Source organism: Meles meles, chromosome X (genome assembly GCF_922984935.1).
Source record: "Meles meles chromosome X, mMelMel3.1 paternal haplotype, whole genome shotgun sequence".
Taxonomy (NCBI): Eukaryota; Metazoa; Chordata; class Mammalia; order Carnivora; family Mustelidae; genus Meles; species Meles meles.
The window spans coordinates 41,073,814-41,098,794 of NC_060087.1; the positions used below are offsets into that span (position 1 = coordinate 41,073,814).

General features: G+C 41.0%; 1 pseudogene; it reads right to left on the reverse strand.

Moving 5' to 3' along the window:
• The window catches only part of LOC123934614, a 67,832-nt pseudogene extending 57,239 nt beyond the window's left edge, over nucleotides 1-10,593 (reverse strand).
• Nucleotides 10,594-24,981: the final 14,388 nt, after the last annotated feature.

The following is a 24,981-nucleotide window of genomic DNA, read 5'->3' on the forward strand; positions in this document are numbered from 1 at the left end:
GAAAATGTTTTTACATGACTCGATATCCATTCATTAATAACAAGTCTTGCCAAGTTAATTTCATTTCTTCTTTAAAGGAAGGGAAAATCAGACTAATATGTAAGTGGAATTCAACACATTTAAAGGGTGTTTAGAACGCTTAATATACATGTATAGAATTCCTGGTACACTTGGTGGGTTATAGTTGCCTGGTATTAGATACATAGATGTAAATAAAATGTAATCCCTGGCCTCAAGAGTTCATAAAACAAAGATAGACGATAACAAACAAATGGAAAATAATAATACAGTATTGTAAATGCAAGAGTATTCAGACTCATCCCATAAAGAAGCACAGAAATGGATATGAACTCAATCCAAAGGCAACAGGGCAGAATGACATAGAACTAGTGTATCTGGATTTCTGCAAGATGTTTCAGAAGTACTCTCCCATTCTCTGTATGGATCTCAATGGAAGATACTGGAAGGATAGCAAATCAATTTGATAGGTCCATTGCAAAATTGTATCTGATAATCACTCTCTATTAGCATACTTCAGGATGCTGTACTTGATCTTTCTGGTTCTTTCAAAAATGTTTTAAATTATTTGGATGAAGACACAAAATATATACTTTAAGCATTTACAAATGACTCAAGGATAGGAGGAATAGTTAACATAAAAGATGAGGGCAGCAAGAGTCAAGAACCATCTGGCAAAGCTTAATGATGGACTTCACTGACAGGATGAGAATTAACCAGAATGCAAAGTCCCACATTTAATTCAAAGAATGGGTTAGCCTAGACTAGGTAGCATTTTATTTTTTAGAAGGCCACGGGAGTCTCAACATCATACTGGAAATCCTAGCTAATGCAACAAAACAAAAGGAAATAAAAGGTTTGCAAATTGGGAAGAAAGTGGGCACCTGGGTGGCTCAGTGGGTTAAAGCCTCTGCCTTTGGCTCAGGTCATGATCTCAGGGTCCTGGGATCGAGCCCCACATCAGGCTCTCTGCTCAGCAGGGATCCTGTTTCATCCTCTTTCTCTGCCTGCCTCTCTGCCTACTTGTGATCTCTGTCTGTCAAATTTAAAAAAAATCTAAAAAATAAAAATTAAATCAAATTATAAAAAACAAATTGGGAAGAAAGAAATAAAATGATCTTTGTTCACAGATAACGTGATCATCTATGTAGAAATTCTGAAAGAATTAACAAAAAAAACTTCTGGAACTAATAACCAGCTATAGTAGAGTGGTAAGATAGAAGGTTAATATACAAAAGTCAACACTTTCCTGCATACCAACAAATGAAGTGCTTAGTTATAAGTCTAACAAAATATGTACATGATATATATGAGGAAAACTACATAACTCTGATAAATGAGATCAAAAAAAGAAGTAAATGCAATAATATTATAAGTAAATGGAGAAATATTCTATACTCATGGGTAGGAAGATTCAATATTGTCAAGATGCCAGTTATTCCCAATTTGATCTATTGATTCAATACAATCACAATTAAAATCCCAGAAAGTTATTTTGTGGAAGTCAACAAATGAATTCTAAAGTTTATATGAAGAGGCAAAAGACCCAGGAGAGCTAACACAATATTGAAGGAGAAAACAAATTAGGAAGACTGGCACTACTCAAATTCAAGACTTACTACAAAGCTACACTACACAAGATAGTGTGTTATTAGCAAAAGAATAGATAAGTAAATCAAAGGAACAAAATAGAGAGCCCAGAAATAGACCTACATAAATATAATCAACTGGCCTTTGACAAAGGAGCAAAGACGAGTCAAGGGAGCAAAAATAGTCTTTTCAATACAGAAAGGGAAATTAGAGAATCGATTCCATTCACTATAGCACCAAGAACCATAAGATACCTGGGAATAAACCTAACCAAAGAGGTAAAGGACCTGTACTCAAGGAACTACAGAACACTCATGAAAGAAATTGAAGAAGACACAAAAAGATGGAAGACCGTTCCATGCTCTTGGATTGGAAGAATAAACATTGTTAAAATGTCTACACTGCCTAGAGCAATCTATACTTTTAATGCCATTCCGATCAAAATTCCACCGGTATTTTTCAAAGAGCTGGAGCAAATAATCCTAAAATTTGTATGGAATCAGAAGAGACCCCGAATTGCTAAGGAAATGTTGAAAAACAAAAACAAAACTGGCAGCATCATGTTACCCAATTTCAAGCTTTACTACGAAGCTGTGATCACCAAGACAGCGTGGTACTGGCATAAAAACAGACACATAGACCAGTGGAACAGAGTGGAGAGCCCAAATATGGACCCTCAACTCTATGGTCAAATAATCTTCGACAAAACAGGAAAAAATATACAATGGAAAAAAGACAGTCTCTTCAATAAGTGGTGCTGGGAAAACAAGACAGTGATATGTAGAAGAATGAAACTGGACCATTCTCTTACACCGTACACAAAGATAAACTCGAAATGGATAAAAGACCTCAACGTGAGATAGGAATCCATCAGAATCCTAGAGGAGAACATAGGCAGTAACCTCTTCAATATCAGCCACAGCAACTTCTTTCAAGTTATGTCTCCAAAGGCAAAGGAAACAAAAGCGGAAATGAACTTTTGGGACTTCATCAAGATCAAAAGCTTCTGCACAGCAAAGGAAACAGTCAACAAAACAAAAAGGAAACCCACAGAATGGGAGAAGATATTTGCAAATGACAGTACAGACAAAAGGTTGATATCCAGGATCTCCTCAAACTCAACTCACACAAAACAGATAATCATATCAAAAAATGGGCAGAAGATATGAACAGACACTTCTCCAATGAAGACATACAAATGGCCATCAGACACATGAAAAAATATTCATCATCACTAGCCATCAGGGAGATTCAAATTAAAACTACATTGAGATACCACCTGACACCAGTTAGAATGGCCAAAATTAGCAAGACAGGAAACAACGTGTGTTGGAGAGGATGTGGAGAAAGGGGAACCCTCTTACACTGTTGGTGGGAATGCAAGTTAGTGCAGCCACTTTGGAGAACAGTGTGGAGATTCCTGAAGAAATTAAGAATAGAGCTTCCCTATGATCCTGCAATTGCACTGCTGGGTATTTACCCCAAAGATACAGATGTAGTGAAAAGAAGAGCCATCTGTACCCCAATGTTTATTGCAGCAATGGCCACGGTCGCCAAACTGTGGAAAGAACCAAGATGCCCTTCAACGGGTGAATGGATAAGGAAGATGTGGTACATATACAAGATGGAGTATTATGCCTCCATCAGAAAGGATGAATACCCAACTTTTGTAGCAACATGGACGGGACTAGAAGCGATTGTGCTGAGCGAAATAAGTCAAGCAGAGAGCGTCAATTATCATATGGTTTCACTTATTTGTGGAGCATAACAAAGAACATGGAGGACATGGGGAGATGGAGAGGAGAAGGGAGTTGTGGGAAATTGGAAGGGGAGATGAACCATGAGAGACTATGGACTCTGAAAAACAACCAGAGGGTTTTGAAGGGGCGGGGGGGAGGGGTGGGAGGTTGAGGAACCAGGTGGTGGGTAATAGGGAGGGCACGTACTGCATGGAACACTGGGTGTAGTGCAAAAACAATGAACACTGTTACACTGAAAATAAACAAATAAAAAAAATAAATAACAAAAAAAAGGAAAAAATAGTCTTTTCTTTTTTTTTTTTAAAGATTTTATTTATTTATTGACAGATAGAGATCACAAGTAGGGAGAGAGGCAGGCAGAGATAGAGAGAGGAGGAAGCAGGCTCCCCACCAAGCAGAGAGCTCGATGCGGGGCTCGATCCCAGGACCCTGGGACCATGACCTGAGTGAAAGGCAGAGGCTTTAACCCACTGAGCCACCCAGGCGCCCCAAAAATAGTCTTTTCAACAAACAATGCTGAAACAACCGGATATTCATATGAAAAAAAAATCAGTCTAAGCACAGACCTTATACTCTTCACAAAAATTAACATAAAATAGATCATAGACCTACATGTAAAATGCAATATGGTAGAGTAGCAAGATAACCCCCTAGAAAATAACATAGAAAAAAATCTAGATGACCTGAGTTTGGCAATAACCCTTTAGATGCAACACCTAAGGCATGAGCTATAAAAGAAATAATTAACAAGCTGGACTTAATTAAAAATAACACTTCTGCTCTGAGAAGAACACTGTCAAGGGAATGAAAAGACAAGCCACAGACTAGGAAAGGATATTTGTAAAAGACATATCAGATAAAGGACTCTTATCCAAAATATGCAAAGAACTCTTAAAATTCAACAGTAAGAACACAAACAACCCAATTAAAAACTGGGCTAAAGATCTTAACCGACAGTTCAACAAAGAAGATATATAGATCGTAATTAAGCATATGAAAAGATGTTTCATGTCATATGTCATCAAGAAAATAAAAATTAAAACAACAATGAAATATCACTACACAGCTATTAGAATGGCCAAACTCTAGAACACTGATAATACCCGATGCTGGCAAGGATGTGGAACAACGGGAACTCACATTCATTGCTGCTGAGAATGCAAATGGTACAACCACTTTAGAAGACAGCTTGGTGGTTTCTTACAAAGCTAAACATACTTTTACCAAATGATCTAGCAATCATGCTTCTGAGTACTTACCCAAAGGTGTTAAAAACACACAAAAACATGCACATGGATATTCATGCCAAAACTTGGAAGCAACAAAGATGTCCTTCAATAGGATAGGAGACAAATAAACTGGTACGTGCAAGCAATGGAATATTATTCACCACTAAAAATAAATGATCTACCAAGCCTTAAAAAGACACAAAGAAACTTAAATGCATACACTAAGTGACAGAAGCCCATCTGAAGAGGCTACATATTGTAGGATTCCAACTATATGACATTCTGGATAAAGCAAAACTATGGGAACAGTAAAAAAAAAAAAAATCAGTGGTTGACAGGGGTTCAGGGGAAGAAAAGGTGAATAGGCAGAACTCAGAGGATTTTCAGGGCACTGAAATTACCCTGTAATCACTATACTATATATACTATACTATAATGGTGGATCATGTCATTATACACTTGTTCAAATCTATATAATATACACCAAGAGCGAACCCTATTGTAGACCATGGGCTCTGGATGATGATGATGTATCATCATGGAAGCATCAGTTATGACAAATGCACCATTCTGATGGCGGGGTGTTGATAATGTGGGAGGCTCTATGGGGGCATAGGTTATATAGGAAATTGCTACCTTCTGCTCAACTTTATTGCAATTCTAAAATTGCTCTAAACATATTTTTATTTATTTATTTATTTGACAGAGCGAGATCACAAGTAGGCAGAGAGGCAGGCAGAGAGAGAGGAGGAAGCAGGCTCCCCACTGAGCAGAGAGCCCGATGTGGGGCTCGATCCCAGGACCCCAGGATCATGATCCAAGCCGAAGGCAGAGGCTTTAACCCACTGAACCACCCAGGTGCCCCTAAACATATATTTTTTTTAAAAAATGAAGGCATTTTGAGTTCAATTCAATGCACTCTTAGAGGACACCAATGCATTTCTGTCCAAGACATGAGATGTGCCAGCATTACAGTCATCTATAGCAGATGAACCACACCTCAAACCAGACAGGTATCTCCCTTCAAGGAAGGATGGTTCCTTGCCAGATCACATTGGAAACAAAGGAGAGAATTGGAACTATTTCATGTGAGACAGAGAACATGAGAATCCTTCCCAAGTGTCTGATGGATCACTTATTTTATATGGCAACAGAGGGGAGACCGGGCATGTTAGAAGGGGGCATGTTTCTTGACATTTAGGAAAGCACTTATGAGCACTTAAGGACAGGTGGTGCATCTAAATAACATCGTCAAAGACTTACCCTGTGTCATGTAACTTTTCTTTTAATCGTCACGGCATTTTATGAAGTCAGTATTACTGTTATCCTCATATTACACACATAAAATAGGTTTGCTGAATTGAATGAAAATTCATATCAGCTGCCCATAAATAAAAAAAATTACCTTCAAGGCAGTAAGTATCCAGGCTGATGCAGAGGGCATGTAGCACTGGGTCCCTTCCAGTCTAAAATGTTGTAATTCTATGATTAGGGGAACTCAAGATCATGTGGGACACAGCTTCCCTGTTCAGGAAAATTGTGTGAAAATTTTCTAGATAGTCATTCAAAAAGAAGCAAGAATGAAGAGTCTTTCTGTGCAGCCCTTCTCCTTCCAGCAGGAGCAATTAGTCATGTTTTTCTTCTAGAGACAGCCCCAGATCTATCGACTTGCTGAGCCGTCTTGCCCACTGTAGTGGGTGAATTCAGTGCCCAGATCCATTGCCTGGTTGAACCCAGATGCCCATGTTTCCAGAGACTTTGGTGTGGAGACAGTTCAAATGCCATGGCTTCTACCTCTTTGTTCCTGACTGGTCTTCCAATCCTCAGCTGAGATGCGAGTCTTATCCACCATACATTTGACATTTTTGAGGATATAATATGTGCTAGGTCCCATGTAACTTGTCCAAAAAGCCCATAATAACAGTAAATACTATTGTTATTCCATTTCTTATTAAGTAACCTCTACACCCAGCACAGATACTGAACCCAAGATCAAGAGTCACATGCTCTACTGAGTGAGTGAGCCAGGTGCACCACTGTTATTACCATCTTATAAATGTAGAAATGGAGGTTTAGCAAGTCCCTAAAATACCAGGACTACTACAGGTTGGACCCAGGATTCAAACCTGAATCTATTGATGTCCAAATCCATGCTCTTCCCCATCACCTCCTGGAACTAGTTCTCTTGGCAAAGACCCCCATGTCTTGCCTAAGTGTTACCGTGCTTAGGATCATGGATGGATTGGTAACCCATGGAGCTTCTACTCACAAGAATTGTACATGAAATATCTCAGGGCTGTGCCCACCAGCTATATGTCACAGAGCTTGACTTCTGAACCAGCAGCAGGCCACCTTGATGTCCTTTAGAGCCAACCACCAAGGCCAAACTGGTTTCTCCTAAACCCCTTTCCATAGGCCCATATTGCTAGATTCCCACCAGGAAGTAATGAAGACAATAAGGATGGAGGAAACAGAGAGGATGTGTGAATCAAAGTGAAATAGTCTGAAAATTTTCACATCCTTTAAGCTCTTGAAATATAACTGAAGTGTTATCAGAAGTAACTGGGGGAAAGTCAGAGTAAAAGTTTATGCGAAGCTTGAAGGAATGGAGAAAGATCTAACAAGAGCATCAGCAGAAACAGTAAAGAAGTAATGATATATTTAGTGCAAAAGCCTATCCAAAAAGGGAAGCATATGGAAGAAGGCCATAGCAGGTTACTAAAAGCAGGTGGATAAGTTTTGACCTCATGAGGAAAGTCTTTGGAGATTCCAAGAGAGTGATAGCCACATTCCCATTTTGAGTCCAGCAAATATCTCAGTCCCACAAACCCAGAGCCTAGACTGGGGATTAGCAATGCTTGGTGGTTCAAGTTCCCTGGGAAAAGGCTTAGAAGAGGCAGAGAGGTTTAGTTGGCTTATCTCAGCATCAAACATGATTACACATCTAGGAGCTGAGATATTAGAGCCCTGGGGAGACTTTCATATATGTGAAGAGGACCTGCAATTCCCCAGCCTGTTCCTGGAATACTACAATTCTGGGAATTTGCTAGTCCTGCACTGTGAAGGCATTCTCAGACCTACACAATGGCTCCAGGAGCCAAGAGCAGCTTCCTATTAGGGGGATGCTGGAGCTGAGATAAAGGCAATGACCAAGGGAAGGTCCCTGGAAATTATCTGATTGGACGTGCTATGTGTGAGCAGCGAGAGAGATGTCAATGGGTATTTCCATCTAGACGGCCTGTAAAATCTCTAGAGAAGGTTTGTAAAGATATTGAACCAGTTAGTGGACAGACACAATTGAATATAATTATCATTCAATTGCTATAATAAGTATTGTAATCTCATTATGAGAGTACAGGCCTGCTGACCAACAACATCCTTACTATAATTGTTAAAATTATTAGCTCAGTGTGGCTTATTTTTTTAAAATTTTTAACTGCATTGCTCTTGTATTCAATGGAACACTCTCCTTTAACACAGTGTTGAATCATAAGCCAAAAAAAAAAAAAAAAAGCCCAGAGAAATTTCTGCAGATAAACCACTGAAGAAAATGCATATAGTATATTATTGTCAATATAATCACTCTATGAAGAGGGAAGGGGAGAAAAAAGGAAGTAGAATGAAAAACAAGGGGCTCAAACCCCTAGACACTGTAAAACATTCAGATGTTTGGGATTAAAATAAAATTTAAAAGGAAACCTTCCAGGAAGGAGGGGAGCAAATGGAATCTGAGGTAGCCTAGGTGCTCCGGAAGCATGGAAACCACTCTCCAGGGTGGCAGACAAGTCAAACGTGACTTGAGTGGCCCCACCTACCACTCCAGGAGTGCCAAGATGGATGTCAACCCCAGACCTGGAAATTAACCCACTATTCTATAAAGGGGGCAGAGACAAAAATACTCACGCTACAAAAAAGAAAAATTTTTTTCATTGCAACCCTGAAAATCTGAGAACCAAAAGAACCCCTCCTCAACAACTGGCTTGACGTTAATGGCTGAACCTCTGCTTAAAACCATTTGCTCTCTCTTCTCCTTAGGAAGAGAAGAACAAGGAATGGACAAAAAGGAAAGGGAGCTAATTGCAGCAGAAGATCAGGGAAGACCGTCTCCTTGGATGGAGTCCGAAGGAAGGAAGATATAAGGAAATAACAAAAGAAAAAGCAAAAAACTAATATAAATTTCATGATAAGGATGGAGCCCCCACGTTCTGATTCTGTCCACAAACTCAGGCTGCTTTGCCAAACCAGCCTGTCCACCAGGGGCGCTACTGAGGCTGTCTAGCTGAAAAGGTCACATTGGGCTCTGAAAGTCCTCACTCTGATGGTTCAGGCCATTGCCACCGCGGGGAGGGATCTTTGCCGCCATGTCAAGGGGTACTGGAAGACATACTGCAGCGGAGCAGAGGGGTGTCGTGGAGGCTGCTGCTGCTGCTGCCATGGGAGAAGAGGACCAGAGGGAGGGTGTGGGGGCTGCCCACTGGGAGGCAGTGGTGGCATCATAAGTTTTCCTTGATGAGAGCAATAGACCCCAGAGCCCACAGGTGTACTTCCCAGGTACGAATCCATTGGAGGAGGGCCATGGTGCCCAGGCGGAGGGTGGGGGGGGATGGGACTGGTTCATCTGTGGTGGTGGTAGCTGTTTCCAAGGGAGTGGGGGTACATTAAGGTTATGCTGCATGGAATGTCCAGCATGCCCACTTGTCGAGCTGGGCAATAGGTATGGGAGACTGGGGACCACCTCCAGGCCCACCAGGACCACCTCTGTGCATGCCATGGTAGGACCAACTCTCTGAAGTACCAGAATTCATCATTCAGGGTGGGCAGCTCTGAGTGATAGACATGGCAGACAGGGGAGGTGGGTTGTTGGTGGGAGCAGCAGGCCCAGGAGCACTGGCCAGGGGCGTGGTAGTGGGCCCAGAGGTGGAAACCACAGGTGCTTCACCTGGTTCAGCCATGAGATTGAACCATCCACGCTTTCTTCTGAACTAATCGGGAGTCAGCAGGCCTTTGGAATTCGCAATCAGAAGCTGTGTGGCCACACTTGATCCACACTATGGTATTGGTAGTGCTGTGGGTCTCTGAGCTCTGCCAGGTTCTTATGATCCTGACCTTGTCTTCCTTTTTTTTTTTTAAGATTTTATTTATTTATTTGACAGACAGATCACAAGTAGGCAGAGAGGCAGGCAGAGAGAGAGGAGGAAACAGGTTCCCTGCTGAGCAGAAAGCCCGATTCGGGGCTCGATCCCAGGACCCCGGGATCATGACCTTTGCCGAAGGCAGAGGCTTTAACCCACTGAGCAACCCAGATGCCCCTGCTCTTGTCTTCCTGAAGGGCCCTATTCAAGCAAGCCAACTACCGAAGCTGCATCTTCCATAGATCATTCCAGTCCTCAGGGGTTTCAATACCCTGTTTCAGGATGTTTCTTATCTGTTCCACGGCATTCTTCACATTCTCTATGGAGCTGGTGGTAATAGGGCAAGAAATGGCTCACCTTCTGCACACAACATCAGGTCATCTTGGTGACCAGCTTTCTCTTCTTTGACAGACCCTTTTTCCCAGACCAGAACCTTGGTATTATACTCCTTCTCTGTGTTCTTCAAGGTGTCCTCTCTGGGCCCAATCAGCAGCCCCACGAAGTTGATTTCTGGATATGCATCTTGTACAATCGTTATTTTATCACTCACACATGTTGTTGGAGGTTTGTAATCTGCAGGAGGCTTAAAATCATGTCTGTGATGAGGTTGTGCCACTCGTCTTTAGGCATTTGGTTGGTGTGCAACTTGCGGGTGTTAAGTAAGCCTCTTCCCCTTGCTATTGTAGATGGGCTTAGGGAAAGGGGACCTGTCCTGAGGGTTAGGGGAATGCCCATGTCTCCTGTGCCCAGCAGCTGCAGATTGTTCCCAGATAAGTCCAGGGGGGATAACTGTAAGCAATCCTGGATTCACCATCTTCTGTTTCATTGGTTCCAGGGGCTCCTCTTCCACTTTATACTTGGGAACTCGAGCAGCATCATGGCATGCATTCTGGTCACCATGGCGACCCCCAGACCAGGCGGTGGTGGCTTCTTCGTGAACCTTCCAGGGGGAGGGGATCTGATTACATTGCTATGGAGCACGTGGAGCCCGTCGTCTCACCACCCCCTCACCCCACCAGCGACTGGGCCAGACATATTTGGTCCATTTTTTGAAAACTTTTTTTTTTTTTTAAAGAGATAGACAGCAAGAGAGGGAATACAAGCAGGAGGAGTAGGAGAGGAAGATGCAGGCTTCGCGCTGAGCAGGGAGCCTGATGTGGGGCTTGGTTCCAGGACCCTGAGATCATGATCTGAGCTGAAGGCAGATGCTTAACAACTGAGCCACCCAGGCGCCCCTGAAAACGTTTGTTATAAAACACTAAGCCTCTTCTTGCCTTCGTGGCTCAGTCAGTTAAGTGTCTGCCTTTGGCTCGGGTCATGATCTCAGGATTCTGGAATCGAACCCTGCTGGGCTCCCTGCTCAGCTGGGGGCCTGCTTGTCCTTCCTCCTGTCCTTCTTCCTCTCCTTCTGCTCCTCTCCCTGTTTGTGCACTCTCTCTCTCTCTCTCTCTCTCTCTCAAATAAATAAATATTTTTTTAAAAAGTAGTAAGCCTCACCATCTACTGTAAAATTATCATAAATTACCTGTTACCAATGAGAGTTAAATACTAAAATATATTGTTCACTTATTATATTTGAATATTTAAAGTTATCCCAATAATAATGATATTAGTCCTGTAGCAGACAGTGTTAATGCCTTACCAAAAGTCCTTAGCCTTCGTCTCTCCACACTCAAGCTGTCTACTATGAATATCTGTGAGTTTCTGCCTGAGAGTGTTTTGCTAGCTTCCAGAACATTCAGGACCCTGCACAGGCCCAAATAAAAGCACTGAAAAATTAATGTCCCCCTGACAGCCCTTAACCAAGGAGGGATAGAAGTTCAAAGTTAAATATTCCCTTGGTGAGGTGTATCTTCTACACTGGCTCCTAAAGCTTCACAGTAGGATTGCTTTCCAGTTTCCCACAGTGTCAACTTGCAAGAAGACACACCTTTTATTGGCTTCTTTCCTTTCCTGTCTTCCATCCCCAGTCCCCAAGCAGCACTTTCAGGGATTTCCTCCCAAATTAACAATTAGCACTCTAGTCCTTGTCTAATTCTGGGGTAAGGCCAATAAGACACCTACTTACATTTTTTTTCCCGATATATTTTGTTGGATGGGAGAGCCAGTGGGCTGTAAGGTGGACATCCATGGCCTTGAGTACATCCATGGGAATATGGTGTATGTCATTGTGTTACAGTAGAACAAAGGATTATCGTAAATATGTAACTGATTGACCATGACACAAGAAGCGATTGCAGCTCCATAGAGGATGGGACCCAGGAGAACAGTGCCACACCTTATGATCTCTGTCCTTCCAGTCCAGTCCCAGGCTTCAAGAGCATTAGTTGGTAGAAAATGCCCGAGAATACCCTTTATTTCTGATAAGCACCAGATGTGGGTACAAGGAAACAGAAAAATTAGAAGTATTTCCTTTTTTGGTAACTTAAGGGGAACTCTTCCTTCCCTTCCTTCCTTCCTTCCTTCTTCCTTTTTTCTTTCTTCCTTTTTTTAAAGATAGGTGAAGCAGCTCAACCTCAACATGTAGAATGATGTAATAGACCTCCAAAAATCCATTCCCCATAAAAGCAAGAACACTGGATAAAATGATCATAATAAGTGTTTTCAGGACTCAAAATAATTAATTAAAGGTTTACAACAATATTAGGAATGTTTATTCAAGAAAAGTAGCTGAATCTTGGTAAGAACAGCAAATACTGTGGCATTTTAACTTGCCCTAATCCCACCCCTTCTCTAAATTTCCACAGTAGCCTTGAAAACCCATGAAATCACGATCATGGGAGCTGGGAAACTGAACAGCTTAGCATTCACTGGAGGGAGAATAGAACAGCCTTGAAAAGTCCCTAAAAAACCCAACCCTAGAGAATTGTCACTATTTGACCTGTCTGGCAGTTCACTTAAATGCTCCACTCTTAGAGCTCATCTTTACTTGACCTGACTCAGAACTTTCTCTGTGCAAACAACTCTACCTGCAGGGCATTTGTAAAAGCAATCATTGGCAGTTATTTAAAATCACAGCTGCCTGAGATGGTATAACAAGTTGAGTTTAACAAGAGGCTGACCAAAAACTTTAAAAGAAAAAATTGGGGAATAAGATTTCTGTAAGTGCTTCAAAAATCTCTGACATACTGTCAGGAATCAAGAAGACCACATGAGGGGCCCCTGGGTGGGTCAGTCAGTGAAGCGTCTGTCTTCGGCTCAGGTCATGATCTCAGGGTCCTGGCATGGAGCCCCATACCAGGCTCCTTGCTCAGCAGGGTGTCTGCTTCTCCCTCTGCCCCTCCCCCTGCTCATGCACTCTCTCTCTCTCTCTCTCTCTCTCTTTCTCTCTCTCTCTCTCTCAAATAAATACATAAATAAAATCTTTTTAAAAATATAGAAGGCCACATGAATGTGCTGGGCTGTGCCTATGCCCAAAAAAGATCTCCAATACCGAGGCTCTTCACAAGCAGGAAATGAAGCACAGAGACACAAAATTGCCTGCTGGAACATTCGAAGCATGCCCCAAAACACGGACTGAGCCTCTCAGCAAATGCTGGGAGACTTATTGGCTCAAAGCATTAAAAAAAATATCCTTGCTCCATGGATAGCTGACTATGATGCTAACCATGCAGAGACTTCAGTGGCCACACACAACAAATTAATATAGATTTTTATAGAATGAGTCCAGGAAAGTCACTAAACATACTGCAGATCAATATCTCTTATGAATGTAGATGCAAAATCCTTTAAAAAAATTAGCAAACTGAATTCGGCAACATCTAAAAAAGGCTATACACCATGGCTAAGTGACATTGATCACAAGAATGTGAAGTTAGTTTAACACACAAAAATCAATGTAGTACACCATATTAATAGAAAAGAGAACAGAAACCATACAATCATATCAATGGATACAGAAAAGCATTGAACAAAATCTAGCACCCCTTCATAGTAAAAACCCTCAAGAAACTAGGAATAGAAGAGATCTTACTAAACCTAAGAAAGAACATTTACGAAAACTCCATAGCCAAAATCATACTTAATGGTGAAAGACAGCTTTCTCCTAAGATCGGGAACAAGATAAGGATGTCCTTCTACAAGGATTCTCACACCTTCTACTCAATATTGTAACGTAGGTTATACCTAGAGCAATAAGGCAAGAAAACGAAATGAACCACACACGGATTATAAAGGAAGAGGTAAAGCTAATCATACATGATGTGGTCCTTTATGTGGAAAATCAAAAGGAACTGACACCAAAATTATTAGAACCACTAAGCAAATTCAGAAAGGTTGCAAAATACAAGATCAACATATAAAATCATCTGTATTTGTATGCACCAACAATGAACAATATTAAAATGAAATTAAGAGAACGGTTCTATTTATAATAGCATCAACAAAGAAATAGGAATAAAAAGGATACATTTACCAAAAGAGGTTACAACATAAAAATAAACAGATGACTCAATTAAAAAGTTGGGCAAAGGTTTGAGTAAGCCTTTGGCCAAAGAAGATCTACAAATGGCCAATGAACACATGAAAATATGCTCAATATCATTAATCTCTGGAAAAATAAAAGTCAAAACCACAAGGAGATACCACGCACCAGGATGGCTATCATCAAAAGGACAGACAACAGCAAGTACTGACAAGAAGGAGGAGAAAGTGGAACCCTCATCTGCCACTGGTAGGAATGGAAAATGGTGCAGCCACAGGGAAAAACAGTCTGTCAGCTCTTCACAGAGTTAGACATAGAGTTACCCTATGACCCAGCAATTCCCCTTCTAGTTAGATACCCAAGAGAATTATATCCACACACAAAAACCTGTACGTGAATGTTTATGGCAGCATTTTTAATGATAACCCAAAAGTGGAAATAACTCAAAAGATGAAGTGATAAACCAAACTTGGTATATTTATGTGATAGATTATTATTCAGCCATAAAAAAGTAACAAAGCTCTGATACATGCTATACCATGGATAAATCTTGAAAACATGCTTGGGGCGCCTGGATTGCTCAGTCGTTGGGTGTCTGCCTTCGGCTCTGGTCATGATCTCAGGGTCCTGGTTGGAGACCCGCATCAGGCTCCCTGTCCAGCGGGAAGCCTGCTTCTCCCTCTCCTAGTCCTCCTGCTTGTGTTCCCTCTCTCACTGTGTCTCTCTCTGTCAAACAAACAAACAAACAAACAAGAAAGAAAACATTATGCTAAGTTAAAGGAGCCAGGCATAAAAAGCCACATATTATATCATTCCTTATATTAAATGCCCAGAATAGTCAAATCCATAGAAACAGGTAAGAGATTAGTGGTTTTCCAGGGGCTGGGGCAGGAAGAAATGGGAAATGGCTCCTGATAGGTAGGTAGGCGGATAGATAGATAGATAGATAGATAGAGGTTTTGTTGGGGAGTGTTGGTACAATGTTCTGCAATTACATAGTAGCAATGGTTGTAGAACTTCGTGAATGTACTGAGAACTATTGAATTGTATACTATAAAGGATGAATTTTATGATATCTGACTTATATCTCAATAAAGTTAAATAAGTTAAATAAAGTTAAAATAAATAATGAATAATGATAATAATAATAAATTATTAATAATGAATGATAATAATAATGAATAATAAAATTAAAATAAATAAGAAAACATAAGAAAAAAATGGATGAGGCAGGAATACTTACCAGCAACAACCTCTGTATAGGGAGGACACATGGCCTCCTGGGTAACCTCAAGGCAACCCTCAAGCTATTTTCAGCATCTTTTGAATCCATCAATGTAAGTTTGGGGTACAACAGGAGATGACAAAAGCTTGGGTGTTCTCTTCAGAAAGCTTGCTGAAACATCCAGTTTGGGTGCAGTTTGTGAGGGTAAATGAATAGAACATTCCTCCTGCTTGAGCACCTGTCCCTTGGCATGCCAACAGAGAGTGATGGGTACAAACGTGTATTTATAAACTGCTTCAAAAAAAAATGATTTAGAGCTGACATGCCTGCTAAAGGGGAAGAAGTTGAACGATTGCTTCGGGGCCATCTTAATGGCTGTGTGACCTGTGCAGCCGTAGGGGGCTCCACATTCAGAAGGGTCTTGTGCTTGGTTTAATGTTGTGCTGTTGCTGTCTTGAAATTCATTTTTTAATGATTTATTAAAGATTGTATATATTTCAGATAGAAAGAGCATGAGCAGGAGGGAGGGAGAGAGGGAGTGGGAGAAGCAGGCTCCCCACTGAGCAGGGAGCCCAACAGGATGGCGGCTGGATCCCAGGGCCCCAGGATTCCAGGACCCCAGGATCATGACCTGAGTCAAGGGCAAATGCTTAACTGACTGAACCACTCAGACACCCCACAGCCTTCAAATTCTTAATGACTGTTTCTCCAAACTTGTGTTTGTAAGGGAAATCTGATGGAACAATGGAGCATGACTGTAAGCAGAAGAGACGTGGGCAACACGCATGCCCACAGTAGTCACCCCATTCACATATAGCATTCATGATATCTCATGAGCACCAAATCCAGTGCATCTATGAGGCATCAAAAGTTCAGTGACACTAAAAATGAGTACGAGTTGGGGCGCCTGGGTGGCTCAGTGGGTTAAGCCGCTGCCTTCGGCTCAGGTCATGATCTCAGGGTCCTGGGATCGAGCCCCGCATCAGACTCTCTGCTCAGCAGGGAGCCCCTCCTCTCTACCTGCCTCTCTGCCTACTTGGGATCTCTCTCTCTGTGTCAAAAAATAAATGAAATCTTTAAAAAAAATGAGTACGAGTTATGTCTATGTGTTATGTCTATGACGGAATATACAGAGCCACTGACAGTCCCCAGAAATCACATTTCCCCCATAAACTAGAACTTGCTAAGATGGTAGGGTGTTCTAAGAAACACAAACAATCCAGGGGACCCTATTATATCCTTTCTTACTCCCGTTACTGCATTCCCATTAGCTAACCACTTACTCCAAAAGTGATGGTGAAGAAAAGGGGAAGATACAGCAACCTATGGCTCCTTTCTTTTCAGTTTTTCCTTACTCATCAGTAAGCCAAAGGTGGACCATTGGTAGAATGTGAGGACATCAAGAATTGAAATAAAAATATTTGGCTTCGTTTTGTGTAGGATTTCCACTGTTTCATTAAGAATGCAATGCATGTGCATGTATGTGCTACAAAATAGTGATTATGTGATTTTGGCAATTCTGCATACAGGTTAAAAGTAGCATTGGGGGGAGGCTGGGTGGCTCAGCCATTAAGCGTCTGCCTTGGGTTCAGATCATGATCCCAGGGTCCTGGGATCGAGCCCCTCATCGGGCTCCCTGCTCAGTGGGAAGCTTGCTTCTCCCTCTCCCACTCCCCTTGCTTGTGTTCCCTCTTTCGCTGTCTCTCTGTCAAACAAATAAAAAAAAATCTTAAAAAAAAATAACATTAGGTAATACAAAAATGAATGGTAAAATTCATGCTAGTAATTCAAATTTTTAATTTTTCTTTGTTTAAAGCCACTTTAAATAGCAAACAAAAAACACCATGACAAGTCGAGAGAGAGAGAGAAACCATGGGAGATAGGACAAAGCTTTCTATTTTAGTACCTTTAATGGTAATTTTTTCCTGCTTTTTGAACAAATGGCCCCACATTTTCCTTTTGCGCTGGGCCCTGCAATTTATGTAACTGGAGATTGCCTTGATAACTAAATTCGCAATTTTCAAAAAGTCTGCTGCTTCACAAGCCTACACTTTTTATGTTGGAGTCATTGTGTGGGTGCAAATTGTGTGAGTGGGTGTGTGTTAGCAGGGGTGGGGTGAGGTGGGAAGGTGCTGGAAAGCAAGCTGACAGTGGCAAGTCCAAATTAAGAACAAACAGAGGGCTTTCAAAGGTGGTGGTAGTTGGACTTTCTGAGGGGCTCACTCTCCACATTAAAGTTATAGAAAAAATGCTGAAATGTTATCATCTTAAATTTTCCAAGTCAAATGATGAAAAGATGGGGGGGGCAGGGAGGAGTTTCAGCCTCACCATAGCAGCAAATATATTCAGAAGCCTGAGTGATCCAGTTCTCCCACAAAGCTAACTGTACAGAATGTGAAGGAACATCCTAACTGGTCATGAATGTCATTTGTTGTGAGATACAAAGCCATCAAGCTATTCTTCATGTTTTACCTTGGCCATTTTTGTGAGAAAGAGTTGCTGCCTCCCATTGCCCAGGCAGTGAATGTTTTCAAGCACACCACCTCTCTCACCACATAAAATGAGTTTTGGGGCACCTGGGTGGCTCAATGGGTTAAGCCTCTGCCTTTGGCTCAGGTCATGATCTCAGGGTCTTGGGATCAAGCCCCACATTGGGCTCTCTGCTCAGCGGGGAGCCTGCTTCCCCCTCTTTCTCTGCCTACTTGTGATCTCTCTCTCTGTCAAGTAAATAAATAAAATCTTAAAAAAATAAATAAAATAAAATAAAATGAGTTTTGGATTATTTACTCTCTACATCTTGACATCTGTTTGAAGTATATATTATCCTGTAACAGGCATAAGATATTTTAAAGATACAAAACTAAAGCTCGGGGAAAGTCAATTCGTCCACTCAAAGTCACACAAGGAGCTGAAAAACAGGCCAAATTTGTCACTGTTTGACATAATGAATGGGATACTGGATTGTTTCCCCTTTCTCTCTAAAGACAGCACATGGTTTTCTAATTTGGTGTTGGCTGTGTGGTTTTGTGGGCAGGAAGGGATGATTTTCCACTTTAGACGAAGAGCTACTTCAGATATTATAAAGGTTAGCTGATTAGCAATCTTAATTCCATCTACAACCTTAATTCTCTTCAGCTGTGTCATGTGTATTCATGGATTCTAGGGATTATGACTTGGATATATTGGGGAGCCATAATTATGTCTACACATACATGATACAAAAATGAGTAAATATACAATTTAACAATAAATTGAGAGACTTCAATATTCTATTCCCCAAAATTGATAAAATAACCAGACAAAAACTCAGCAAGGATATATAAGACTGCTGTGCCTTACAGGCACAATGCTATCAAACAACTTGACCTAAATGACATCTATAGAACACTCCACTAAACAACAATATACTACACATTCTTTCAAGTTCACACAGAACTTTCTGCAGGATGAACCATATTCTAAGCAATAAAACTAGCACCAATAAATTAAAAAGGAAGGAAACAATTTAAAGAATATTCTCTGAAACACAATGGAAATAATTTAGAAATAAAAAAAAATTGGGGCCCCTGGGTGTCTCAGTCGGTTGAGCATCTGCCTTCAGTTCAGGTCATGATTCCAGGGTCCTGGGATCGAGTCCCACATTGGGCTCCCTGTTTCGTAGGGAGCCTGCCTCTCCCTCTCCCACTGCTTGTACTTGCATGCACTTTCTCTCTCTCTGCCAAATAAACAAATAAAATCTTTTTTAAAAAATTGTCAAATCCACAAATATTTGGTGACTGAATATCACTTTTCTATCTGTGGGTCAAAGAAGAAATTAATGAGGAAAGTATTTTTCAACTGAATGAAAATGAAAGCACACCATATAAAAATATATGGGTTACAGCTAAAGCAATATTAAGAGAGGAATTTATATTCACAAATAGTTATGTTAGAAAAGAAGGAAGGTCTGAAATCAATATAGTAAACTTTCACCTTATGAATCCCAAAAAAGAGTTAATTAAATGCAAGGCAAGCAGAAAGAAGATAATAGATTAGAATGCAAATCAATAAAATAGGAAATCATTAAAGAAAGATCAATAAACCTAATTCTTTGAAATGATCAACAAAACTGATAAAACTTTAGGTAGACTGACCAAGAAAAAAGAGGGAAGACACAGAGCACCAAAATCAGGATAAAAAAGAGGGGACCTTACTACTGATCTTACAAAACACAGAAGAATTATAAGGGAATACATGAACTACTTTAAGACAACAAATCAGACAGTTTAGATGAAATGTAAAAATGCCTAGAAAGACTTAAATTAGCAAAACTGACTAAAAAAATAGAAAATAGAAATAAGTCTATAACAAGTAAAGAAATAGATTTAGTAATCTAAAATATCCCCATGAAACAAAACTCAGGACAAGATGGATTCAAAGGTAAATTCTACCAAAGATGTAAAGATGAAATAATGTCAGTCCTTCACAAACTCTTCCTGAGAATAGAAGAGGGAACAACTCTTAATTCATTCTATGAAGCAGTATAACCATGATATCAAAGTCAGACAAAGACATCACAAAAAAGAAAATTGCAGACCAACATCCCCCATGAATATGGACACTATAATTCGCAAAAAGATTAGCAAACCAAATCTAGTCAGATATAAAAAGGATTATGTATCACAACCAAATGGGATTTATCCTAGGAATGCAAGGTTGGTTTAAAGCTGAAAACCAGGGACACCTGGATGGCTCAATCAGTTAAACATCCAACCCTTGGTTTTGGCTTGGGTCATGATCTCAGGGTCCTGGGATCAAGCCTCATGCTGGACTCCATGCTCAACAGAGTCTACTTGTCCCTCTCCCTTCCCCTCTGCCACTTCTCCCACTCATGTGTGCACCCGCTCACTCGCGCTCTCTCTCTCTCTCTCTCTCTCTCTCTCTGAAATAAATAAATAAATAAAACTTTAAAAATAAAGCTGAAAACCAACTAACATAACAAACCATATTAAGAGAATAAAGGGCGAGGGGGGAGTCAAGATGGCGGGGAAGTGGGAGGAGGCACCATTTCAACCTGTACCCTAAAGTGAGCTGATTACCTACCAAAGAACTCCGACCACCCATGAAATCAGCCTGAGATCAGAATTATACACGTCTGGATCTCTACAGGAGCAGAAGACGCCAGTGGCAGGTAAAGCAGACTGGGAGCATCGGACTGATATCGGAAGATAAACAAAAGGGGGAGGGAGCCACCAGAGGTGACCGACTGGAAAGTAACACCCCAACACGAGAGTGCTCTGCGTCTGGGGACCAGCATTAACTTGGAGTCTGGTTGAAAGCACTCAAAAAACAAACAGCAAAGGATCGCGGGGGGTAATAGTGGGAACCTGGGCAGTTAGGGTCAGGGACCTAAGTCCCCGGACCCAGGACAGCCTCCCCTGGCGCGGAGCCAGAGAGAGTGCGGCGGAGAAATCAGGTCTCCGTCCCTGAGCGGCCAGTGCACCTGAACGCCAGCGCGCCCGAGAACGAGTGGGGTCTGGCTCCCGTGAGGGGCTGGGAGCCTGGCCAGACGGCAATCCTGAAACGCGTGCGTCCCACACCCTCCCTTGGGATAGGTGCTCATAGGCGCTAGCCTGGAGCTCCGGCAGCCGTAAAACCAGACATTCCCAGCCCGGGACAGCGGGAAAATCTCAGTGTGCGATCTCTGCTCCGAACCTCTCTGGCGGTCTGGAGCTGCCTAGACAGCCACCGCTGCCCTGGTTTTGGGCACAACGAGGAGCTCCTGCATCCCCAGGGACAGTGACTCAAAACCGACTCTGCCAGCAGCTTTTGCAAAACAGTCTGAGGCTTCTCTCTGAGAGGGAGGTCTGGGTGCTGTTTGCTCTCCTCTAAACCTCCAAAAACCATCAAAAGCTGTCAAGGCGAGAGAAAGCAGATGAAAGAACATAAAAACCCCCAGAGAACAAAAGGCTGAAAAAAACAGTTTCCTGAAAAAAAAAAGAGCTCACCCCCTTGAGGGGAGTGGGAGGACCTAACTCAGGGAACATCATTGTCTGAAAACCCACGTGGCAGGCCCCTCCCCCAGAAAACCAACCAGGAAGGAAGAAAAAAAAAAAAAAAAAAAGACTACAAGAGAACAATCACCACTACTTCATAAATACAACTTTTACTTTTAACTCTTTACCAATATTCTGGTTCTTTTTTTTTTTTTATACATACAGATAATTTTTTAACCTATTTACCATCACACCGAGATGTCCAGTACATCAAATTCTTTAATAACCTTCTAACCTGAACTTTTTGATACATACACCCGTGTTTTTCTTTTGTTTTTCTATTTTTTTAATTCTTTTTTAATTTTAACTTAGTTTAGTCTAGTTTATTCTTTTTTAATTTTTATTTTCTACTATACATATAGAGTTAAACTTCAAGGTAATCCCCTTTCCCCAATCAATGCTACCCCTATAGGCAAACGAGTTTCTAATCCCCCTGTAACTTAGGAAAGTTGAGTCCCTTAACAAAAACATCAAGATACCTTCAGGAAGAATCAAAATAACCTTTCTCACCCACACTGAGAATCTATAACCATTCTCCCAATTTTTCCTTCTGTCAGTGTTTCTGTGAATTTGTGTTTGTCCTGATAATATATAAACCTTATACTTGGGGTTCTTTCTGATGAGGTTCTTCCCTTTTTTTTTGCTTATATATACATTTTTTTTTCTCTTGTCGTATACTTTTATCACTCTTTTTGTCTGTCTGTTTTTGTTTGTATACTCCACAAATCTTACCTTGTGGCCCATTTGGGCTGAGCCTTCTCTTTTATCTTCCCTTTTTTTCCTATCTCTCTCTCTCTTTTTTTTTTCCTTTTTTCTTTCCCCTTTTTTTTTCTTTCTTCTTCTCTATTTCTTTTTCTTCTCGTTTTTCTCTCATTTGGGTGGGGAATCCTGATTGCACAGAAGCGTTCCAGGGTGCACATTGACTGCACCACAATCAATAAGTCCAGCTGCATCTGTTTAGTCATCTCTTACCAAAATGAGTAGGAGGAGGAATACCCAACAGAAGAAAAATACAGAGGATGGACCTTTTGCAACAGAGCTAATGGCTATCGACATAGACAATATGTCAGAAAAGGAATTCAGACTAACAATTATCCAGGCAATAGCTAGGTTGGAGAAAGCCATGGATGACCAAACAGAATTGATTAGGGCAGAACTGAAAGCGACCAGGGATGATGTTCACAATGTTAGGGCAGAACTGAAAGCCACCAGGGATGATGTTCAAAATGCTCTCAACGAGTTCCAATCCAATCTAAATTCTCTAAAAGCTAGGGTAACTGAGACAGAAGATAGAATTAGTGATCTGGAGGACAAACAGATAGAGAGAAAGGATCAGGAGGAAGCCTGGAACAAACAGCTCAGAAGCCACGAAAACAGAATCAGGGAAATAAACGATGCCATGAAACGTTCCAACGTCAGAATTATTGGAATCCCTGAAGGGGAAGAAAAAGAAAGAAGTCTAGAAGATATAGTGGAAGAAGTTGTCTATGAAAATTTTCCCAATCTCACGAATGGAAACAACGTTCATGTACTAGAGGCAGAAAGATTTCCTCCCAAGATTTTAGATTCTCGAAAGTCCTCACGGCACCTTATCGTTAGAATGGGGAATTTTGTTTCAAGAGAGACCCTCTTAAAAGCAGCTAGGACAAAGAAGCTTCTTACATACAGAGGAAAGCCCATTAGAATAACATCAGACCTTTCCACAGAGACCTGGAAAGCCAGGAAGGGCTGGCAAAATATATTCAGAGTACTAAATGAGAAGAACATGCAACCAAGAATACTCTATCCAGCAAGACTGACATTTAAAATGGATGGAGAGATAAAGAGTTTCCAAGACCGGCAAGGCTTAAAAGACTATGCAACCACCAAGCCGACACTGCAGGAAATATTAAGGGGGGTCCTATAAGAGAGGAAAAATCCTAAGAATATCATTGAACAGAAATACAGAAACAATCTATAGACAGAAAGACTTCAAAGGCAACACGATGTCAATAAAAACCTATCTCTCAATAATCACTCTCAATGTGAATGGCCTAAATGCGCCCATAAAACGACACAGGGTTGCAGATTGGATAAAACGACAGGACCCATCCATATGTTGTCTACAAGAGACCCATTTTGAACCTAAGGATACACCCAGACTGAAAGTGAAGGGATGGAGAAGCATCTTTCATGCCAATGGGCCTCAAAAGAAGGCCGGAGTAGTGATTCTCATATCAGATAAATTAGATTTTAAACTAAAGACTGTAGTCAGAGATACAGAAGGAAACTACATAATTCTTAAAGGGACTATCCGCCAAGACGAACTAACAATTGTGAATATCTATGCCCCCAATATGGGAGCACCCAATTACATAAGAAAACTATTAATCAAGATAAAGAGTCATATTGATACGAATACAATAATAGTAGGAGATCTTAATACGCCTCTCTCAGAAATAGACAGATCATTGAAGCAGAAAATTAATAAAGAAATAAGAGCATTGAATGAAACATTGGACCAGATGGACCTCATCGACGTATACAGAACATTCCACCCTAAAACAACAGAATATTCATTCTTCTCAAGTGCACATGGAACCTTCTCCAGAATAGACCACATACTGGGTCACAAAGCAGGACTCAACCGATACCAAAAGACTGACATTATTCCCTGCATATTCTCGGATCACAATGCTTTGAAACTGGAGCTCAATCACAAGGAAAAGTTCAGAAGGAACTCAAACACCTGGAAGCTAAAGACCACCTTGCTTAAGAATGTTTGGATCAACCAGGAGATCAAAGACGAACTTAAACAATTCATGGAAACCAATGAGAATGAAGACACTTCGGTCCAAAACCTATGGGATACAGCAAAGGCGGTTCTAAGGGGGAAATACATAGCCATCCAAGCCTCCCTCAAAAACATTGAAAAATCCAGAATACACCAGCTGTCTCTACACCTTAAAGAACTGGAGAATCAACAACAAATCAAACCAACTCCACATGCAAGAAGGGAAATAATCAAGATTAGAGCAGAGATCAATGAGGTAGAAACGAGAGATACAGTAGAACGTATCAATGAAACTAGAAGCTGGTTTTTTGAAAGAATCAATAAGATCGATAAACCACTGGCCACACTAATCCAAAAGAAAAGAGAGAAAGCCCAAATTAATAAAATTATGAATGAAAAGGGAGAGATCACAACTAACACCAAGGAAATAGAAACAATCATCAGAAATTATTACCAACAGTTATATGCCAATAAGCTAAGCAACCTAGATGAAATGGATGCATTCCTGGAAAGCTACAAACTCCCAAAATTGAACCAGGAAGAAATTGACAACCTGAATAGACCGATATCTAGTAATGAGATTGAAGCAGTGATCAAAAACCTCCCAAAAAACAAGAGCCCAGGACCTGACGGATTCCCTGGGGAATTCTACCAAACTTTCAAAGAAGAAATAACACCAATTCTCCTGAAGCTGTTCCAAAAAATTGAAGCAGAAGGAAAACTTCCAGACTCTTTTTATGAAGCCAGCATTACCCTGATCCCCAAACCAGGCAAAGACCCTACCAAAAAGGAGAAT